We start from the raw sequence: 8530 nt of genomic DNA, 5'->3' as shown, positions 1-8530 counted from the left end.
ATGCCAGCAGGGAATAACTGATCATAGATCAGTGCAGACCAGTGGAGGATAAAGCCTGGTGGAGACCGTTGAGCTTGTAGATCTGTTCTTCAGCCTCTAGTGTAGCTCGTAGATCTGTTCTTCAGCCTCTAGTGTAGCTTGTAGATCTGTTCTTCACCCTCTAGTGTAGCTTGTAGATCTGTTCTTCACCCTCTGGTGTAGCTTGTAGATCTGTTCTTCACCCTCTAGTGTAGCTTGTAGATCTGTTCTTCACCCTCTAGTGTAGCTTGTAGATCTGTTCTTCACCCTCTGGTGTAGCTTGTAGATCTGTTCTTCACCCTCTGGTGGAGAGCTTGTAGATCTGTTCTTCACCCTCTGGTGCAGAGCTTGTAGATCTGTTCTTTACCCTCTGGTGCAGAGCTTGTAGATCTGTTCTTCACCCTCTGGTGCAGAGCTTGTAGATCTGTTCTTCACCCTCTGGTGCAGAGCTTGTAAATCTGTTCTTCACCCTCTGGTGGAGTGCTTGTAGATCTGTTCTTCACCCTCTGGTGGAGAGCTTGTAGATCTGTTCTTCACCCTCTGGTGTAGCTTGTAGATCTGTTCTTCACCCTCTAGTGTAGCTTGTAGATCTGTTCTTCACCCTCTGGTGCAGAGCTTGTAGATCTGTTCTTCACCCTCTAGTGCAGAGCTTGTAGATCTGTTCTTCACCCTCTGGTGCAGAGCTTGTAGATCTGTTCTTCACCCTCTAGTGCAGAGCTTGTAGATCTGTTCTTCACCCTCTGGTGTTGAGCTTGTAGATCTATATATTCAAAGATTTGTGCCACATTTTCACGATTTTTCAAAAATAGCAGATCTACAAGTTCACGAGTGGCGCGCTATGAACTTGTAGATCTGCTATTTTTCAATAGCTAAATTATAACACAATGTTTAAAACACCAAAAGGGGTTCCCGCCTAGAATGGGTTAACCCCTCTAGTGTAGAGCTGTCAGATTCTGACCTAACCCGCCGGTTTGGGACGGGGCCAAGATGTATGCTAATTAGTCTGGGCGGGCCGAGCCTTGGGTTCCGTGGTAAAAACAAAAGGAGAAAATAATAAAAATCTACTAACCCCTAAGATAATTCTCACCTGCCCTGTAGCGGCAGGAATGGAACGGATCGTTGGTGTGGTGATGTGGTGGTGTGGTGGTGTGGTGGTGTGATCAGGAATGGAACGGATCGGTGATGTGGTGGTGTGATCAGGAATGGAACGGATCGGTGATGTGGTGGTGTGATCAGGAATGGAACGGGTGTTGTGGTGTCTTGCCTTCTATATTGTATTTGTATGGTGTGTGTGGTGTCTTGCCTTCTATATTGTATTTGTATGGTGTGTGTGGTGTCTTGCCTTCTATATTGTATTTGTATGGTGTGTGTGTGTGGTGTCTTGCCTTCTATATTGTATTTGTATGGTGTGTGTGTGGCGTCTTGCCTTCTATATTGTATTTGTATGGTGTGTGTGTGGCGTCTTGCCTTCTATATTGTATTTGTATGGTGTGTGTGGCGTCTTGCCTTCTATATTGTATTTGTATGGTGTGTGTGTGTGGTGTCTTGCCTTCTATATTGTATTTGTATGGTGTGTGTGGTGTCTTGCCTTCTATATTGTATTTGTATGGTGTGTGTGTGTGGTGTCTTGCCTTCTATATTGTATTTGTATGGTGTGTGTGTGGCGTCTTGCCTTCTATATTGTATTTGTATGGTGTGTGGTGTCTTGCCTTCTATATTGTATTTGTATGGTGTGTGTGGTGTCTTGCCTTCTATATTGTATTTGTATGGTGTGTGTGGTGTCTTGCCTTCTATATTGCTCAGTTCATTATGACCTGTTGAGGGCATGTAGGGGCAGAGCCCTGTGATTAGAGTGAGGCAGCATTGATTGCTCCTGTGAGTTAAACTCAGGCAGAACAAACTGAGTTGCAGTGGTGTAAGGAGCTCTTCCTACGTCTAAAAAGAGTGTCCTTAAATACAGAATATAATATAAGAACCTAACTGTCCTAAAATAATCTGCAGAAGGCGCACACGGTATGTTACATGTTGTTATTTTTCTTTGTCTGTAAACAGTGTTGTAATTCTGTCGATCGTTTGTTTGTGTACATTTCATTGTTTGTTTATATAATATGGACATTTCATGATTCATGGACATTTAAAAGGACAGTATGATTGACTGACAACAAGGACATTCATATTTCATGTTTAATTCATTGTGTTAAAAAAGGATATCGTTTGTGTTTTTCAGTTTTTCACGTTGTCTTGGGGAAATAAATAACCTTGAGATGTCAGTTGGAGCGTTGTCAGTCTGCTGCTTGAACAGCTTTAGGAGCGGTTATAGTATATATATATATATATATATATATATATATATATATATATATATGATGATATATATATGATGAGACTTACCACACTCACATCTAGCCGCAATTTGCAACACTAGATTTTTGAGTGGTGCAAACCACTCCAACAACTGGCTTTGTACCCGTGTACCCGTGTTTGTTCGTACCAAAAAAACGAGCATGGTTGCTATGGTTAGTATGGGACTTCACTGACATCACAGATATCACACAGATGCTTTCCTGGTTCTAATGTACAGTAACTATAACAATAAATGTGTAGTTGCACCACTCAGTTCACACGGGTGTGATTTGTTTAAATAATATATGAATCTAGAGTTGTAATACCTTCCATTGACATCCCATTGAGCAACTTGACATTTCCGATCTGCTTGTATTAAACAACGTTAAACTCACAAACAAAGCTGTAATTATCCTCTTTATGTCTGCAAAGTGTTTGTTTCATTAAAACAAATGCTGTATGAAGTGAAGGGGAGCATATATATTAAAGTCTACCTCATGTTGATTAGGTGATGTAATGGTGATGGAAAACAAACAAATACCATTGCTAATGGCATTTAATGTTTACCTTTCCCTTTTCAATGGAGCTTTTAAAACAAACATTGAACTAAAATCAAACATTAAACCTGTATCAAACATTAAACCTGTATATAGGAGGGGCTGGCGCCACTCAAAAAACACCGTAGCCATGTTATGGTCGAGCTACTTTCTGTCAAGAAACACTATAGGTACCCTCACAAAAACATGCAGTAATCCTGGTCTCTATACTGCCTCCCCCTGACCAGCCGGGGCGCCTGATGGAGGGGAAAGGAACTGGTCTCTATACTGCCTCCCCCTGGCCAGCCGGGGCGCCTGATGGAGGGGAAAGGAATTGGTCTCTAAACTGCCTCCCCCTGGCCAGCCGGGGTGCCTGATGGAGGGGAAAGGAACTGGTCTCTAATACTCTCTATACTGCCTCCCCCTGGCCAGCCGGGGCGCCTGATGGAGGGGAAAGGAACTGGTCTCTATACTGCCTCCCCCTGGCCAGCCGGGGCGCCTGATGGAGGGGAAAGGAACTGGTCTCTATACTGCCTCCCCCTGGCCAGCCGGGGCGCCTGATGGAGGGGAAAGGAACTGGTCTCTATACTGCCTCCCCCTGGCCAGCCGGGGCGCCTGATGGAGGGGAAAGGAACTGGTCTCTATACTGCCTCCCCCTGGCCAGCCGGGGCGCCTGATGGAAGGGAAAGGAACTGGTCTCTAAACTGCCTCCCTCTGGCCAGCCGGGGCGCCTGATGGAGGGGAAAGGAACTGGTCTCTATACTGCCTCCCCCTGGCCAGCCGGGGTGCCTGATGGAGGGGAAAGGAACTGGTCTCTAAACTGCCTCCCCCTGGCCAGCCGGGGTGCCTGATGGAGGGGAAAGGAACTGGTCTCTAAACTGCCTCCCCCTGGCCAGCCGGGGCGCCTGATGGAGGGGAAAGGAACTGGTCTCTATACTGCCTCCCCCTGGCCAGCCGGGGCGCCTGATGGAGGGGAAAGGAACTGGTCTCTATACTGCCTCCCCCTGGCCAGCCGGGGTGCCTGATGGAGGGGAAAGGAACTGGTCTCTAATACTCTCTATACTGCCTCCCCCTGGCCAGCCGGGGCGCCTGATGGAAGGGAAAGGAACTGGTCTCTAAACTGCCTCCCCCTGGCCAGCCGGGGCGCCTGATGGAGGGGAAAGGAACTGGTCTCTAAACTGCCTCTCCCTGGCCAGCCGGGGCGCCTGATGGAGGGGAAAGGAACTGGTCTCTATACTGCCTCCCCCTGGCCAGCCGGGGCGCCTGATGGAGGGGAAAGGAACTGGTCTCTATACTGCCTCCCCCTGGCCAGCCGGGGCGCCTGATGGAGGGGAAAGGAACTGGTCTCTAAACTGCCTCCCCCTGGCCAGCCGGGGCGCCTGATGGAGGGGAAAGGAACTGGTCTCTAAACTGCCTCCCCTTGGCCGCCTGATGGAGGGGAAAGGAACTGGTCTCTATACTGCCTCCCCCTGGCCAGCCGGGGCGCCTGATGGAGGGGAAAGGAACTGGTCTCTAAACTGCCTCCCCCTGGCCAGCCGGGGCGCCTGATGGAGGGGAAAGGAACTGGTTGGAATAACGTGTTCCTTCCACGCGCTACGTCCAACCAGGGAAACTCCCCCCTGTCAGGTGCAAAGGAGCAACTTGGACACTCAGGCATGAAGGAAGCATGAGTTCAATTCCGTTGCTCTCCCCAGGTTGGCGGAGGGTGTGTAGAGCCCAGGATCACATTAGATAATTGACACAGGGGTGAAAAATGGGTTACAAAATCGTGGGATAAAAATTATATATTAAAAAAACAACACACTATTACTGTTTTGGCAGAGTAATACCTTACTGTACTCTTTACTGGGTAAAGTAGGCCTAATAATATTTCAGTAATATTATACTAGTAACCCAACACTAATGATGACGTATGATGATCTAGGAGCGCCTAGATCATCTTCACACAGGTGTGATTTGTTTTTGTCAATAGCCAAGTATAAAATATGGTCACGGAGGTTGAAGCAGGTTTGAGTGTAACAGAAATACGTTGCCAGGTTTGAGTGTAACAGAAATACGTTGCCAGGTTTGAGTGTAACAGAAATACGTTGCCAGGTTTGAGTGTAACAGAAATACGTTGCCAGGTTTGAGTGTAACAGAAATACGTTGCCAGGTTTGAGTGTAACAGAAATACGTTGCCAGGTTTGAGTGTAACAGAAATACGTTGCCAGGTTTGAGTGTAACAGAAATACGTTGCCAGGTTTGAGTGTAACAGAAATCCGTTGCCAGGTTTGTTTTTAATTACAGTTTTATTTACAGGGAAATTATATAGCCACTCCTTTATACCTTACATGTACACTCGCACGCACGCACGCACGCACGCACGCACGCACGCACGCACGCACGCACACACACACACACACAGGAGAATACCTCGGTACATCATGTGAAATAAAGATACATTCTTTCTAGATCTTATACAACGTCCAGAAGAAACACAAACTCATGATCATTAAAACAAAAACAATATTTTTCAAGTGAAACTATAAGTGGTTCGGGGGGGAACAAAGCGCGTGTATTTCAAAAAGGTTATAAATGTCATGTGTAATAAAATAATGACAGACGAGAGATGCAGCCGTCAGAGCAAGTACTAAGTTAATTAATTCCTCAAAAACAATGCATGGAATATCTGTGGACATTTTCCTCTGATGGGACCATAATTATACAGGCATGACAGCCCAAGGACCCCCCTTAGCTGAGAGAGAGAGATGAAGCAGGGACCCCCTTAGCTGAGAGAGAGAGAGAGATGAAGCAGGGACCCCTTAGCTGAGAGAGAGAGAGAGATGAAGCAGGGACCCCTTAGCTGAGAGAGAGAGAGAGATGAAGCAGGGACCCCTTAGCTGAGAGAGAGACGGATGAAGCAGGGACCCCTTAGCTGAGAGAGAGAGAGAGATGAAGCAGGGACCCCTTAGCTGAGAGAGAGAGAGAGATGAAGCATGGACCCCTTAGCTGAGAGAGAGAGAGAGAGATGAAGCAGGGACCCCTTAGCTGAGAGAGAGAGAGAGATGAAGCATGGACCCCTTAGCTGAGAGAGAGAGATGAAGCAGGGACCCCTTAGCTGAGAGAGAGAGAGAGAGATGAAGCAGGGACCCCTTAGCTGAGAGAGAGAGAGAGATGAAGCATGGACCCCTTAGCTGAGAGAGAGAGATGAAGCAGGGACCCCTTAGCTGAGAGAGAGACGGATGAAGCAGGGACCCCTTAGCTGAGAGAGAGACGGATGAAGCAGGGACCCCTTAGCTGAGAGAGAGAGATGAAGCAGGGACCCCTTAGCTGAGAGAGAGAGAGAGATGAAGCAGGGACCCCTTAGCTGAGAGAGAGACGGATGAAGCAGGGACCCCTTAGCTGAGAGAGAGAGAGAGAGAGATGAAGCAGGGACCACTTAGCTGAGAGAGAGAGAGAGATGAAGCAGGGACCCCTTAGCTGAGAGAGAGAGAGAGATGAAGCAGGGACCCCTTAGCTGAGAGAGAGAGAGAGATGAAGCAGGGACCCCTTAGCTGAGAGAGAGACGGATGAAGCAGGGACCCCTTAGCTGAGAGAGAGAGAGAGATGAAGCAGGGACCCCTTAGCTGAGAGAGAGACGGATGAAGCAGGGACCCCTTAGCTGAGAGAGAGAGAGAGATGAAGCAGGGACCCCTTAGCTGAGAGAGAGAGAGAGATGAAGCAGGGACCCCTTAGCTGAGAGAGAGACGGATGAAGCAGGGACCCCTTAGCTGAGAGAGAGAGAGAGATGAAGCATGGACCCCTTAGCTGAGAGAGATGAAGCAGGGACCCCCTTAGCTGAGAGAGAGAGAGAGATGAAGCAGGGACCCCCTTAGCTGAGAGAGAGAGATGAAGCAGGGACCCCAATAGTGCATTTAAATCAGTGGTTCTCAACCAGTGGTCCGGGGACCACCAGCGGTCCTTGAGGGGGTTCCAGGTGGTCCCCATGCAGCCTAAATGATGGAGAGTTGGTAACCAAATGGACCCTTATTAGATATTTAACTCTTGAGGGTGTCAAATGCATCATTTAATTAATTCCCAAGACGTCGACCCAATTAGAGAATGTTGTTGTGTTGATCAACGTGTGCCTGTTATCTCTCCTAATGGTATCGACCAATATTGTTTTTGGCAGCAATTTTTTATTTTAGTTTAAGTCATAGTCTCTTGAATAGTGTTCATTTAGTTTTAGTCACATTTCAGTCACCCGGAATGTCTTAGTGTTAGTCTTGTCTTAGTCGACTAAATATCATGGCATTTTAGTCGACTGAATTTACAGGTGATTCAGTCGACTAAAATGTGTTTTGACGGGCCTTGATGGCGTCGTAATGACTGTTTTTACACTTGCTGAAACGAACTCGACGAACATTTTTCTTCTTAGTTTTAGTCGACGAAAACAACACTGGTACCGACGACATCAACACAGATGGAACTGTTGGACAGAACCGTTTCCAACGACAACAGAACATTCTGCCGTTCTGTGTCTGATGGGGATAAATCTCAGATCGATCCAAACCCACCGATTTAACACGTTTTGAGCCGAGGACGCGCCTGTACGTGTCACCGTCCTTATAGCTTGAGCTGTTGGGGAAAGAAATAGCAGATCTACAAGCTCGTAGCGCGGCACTCTGTGCGATTTTGTAGATCTGCTTTTTTTTTAAATATCGTCAAAATGTTGCACAAATCTTTGAATATATATTTTTTCACAGCGAATGTTTTTAACTTTAATATCTTTGCTTCTGGGGGGGGGGGGGGGGGGTCCCTGGAACTACATATTTTCAGATGGGGGTCGGCGGCCGATTAACATACAATTTTTGCGGGTCCTTGACATGAAATAGTTTGAGCAGAGTGCACTGATGTAGAAACATGAGGGTTTTTTCAGAAAACTGTCAGGATTTTGAAGACATTAAATAGAATCAGGTCTCAAAATGGGTTTAAAAACCCTTTTTTTTGGCCACTAGATGGCAGCGATGCGACGAGAGAGAGAGAGAGAGAGAGAGAGAGAGAGAGAGAGAGACTGTAGTGGTGGAGTCACAGATGCGCCCCCCCCCCCTCCTCCCCCCCACTCTTTTGTCTTTCCTCTATAGAAACAGGGAAGGAGAAGGAGACACAGACTGAGCTCAGCTGTTGAAGGAGATTCTCCATTATAGACTCCAATGTTCTTTTAGAAAATCATTTCCATTAAAACATGGTGTTTTCTTTTTTTCTTGTTAAAGGGAAGCAGCCTGGCCACAAAGGAGAAGGTCAGGGGAAGCGGTGTGTGTGTGTGTGTGTGTGTGTGTGTGTGTGTGTGTGTGTGTGTGTGTGTGTGTGTGTGTGTGTGTGTGTGTGTGTGTGTGTGTGTGTGTGTGTGTGTGTGTGTGTGTGTGTGTGTGTGTGTGTGTGTGTGTGTGTGTGTGTGTGCGTGACGTGCGTGTGCATGACGTAGGTGTGTGTGTTTGTGTGAAACGTGCGTGCATGTGTGTGCGTGGGTGGGTGTGTGTGTGGGTGAGTGTGTGCGTGTGCGTGTGCGTGTGTGTGTGTGTGTGTGTGCGTTCGAGTGACAGAGAGAGATGAATTTTAAGGCATTATTACAAAGAATGCTTATTTTCTGTAGTCGCTGTAGATCCGAAACGTCG

The sequence above is a fragment of the Electrona antarctica genome (genome assembly GCF_951216825.1).
Source record: "Electrona antarctica genome assembly, chromosome: 16".
Classification (NCBI taxonomy): Eukaryota; Metazoa; Chordata; class Actinopteri; order Myctophiformes; family Myctophidae; genus Electrona; species Electrona antarctica.
This window is presented reverse-complemented; position numbering follows the sequence as displayed.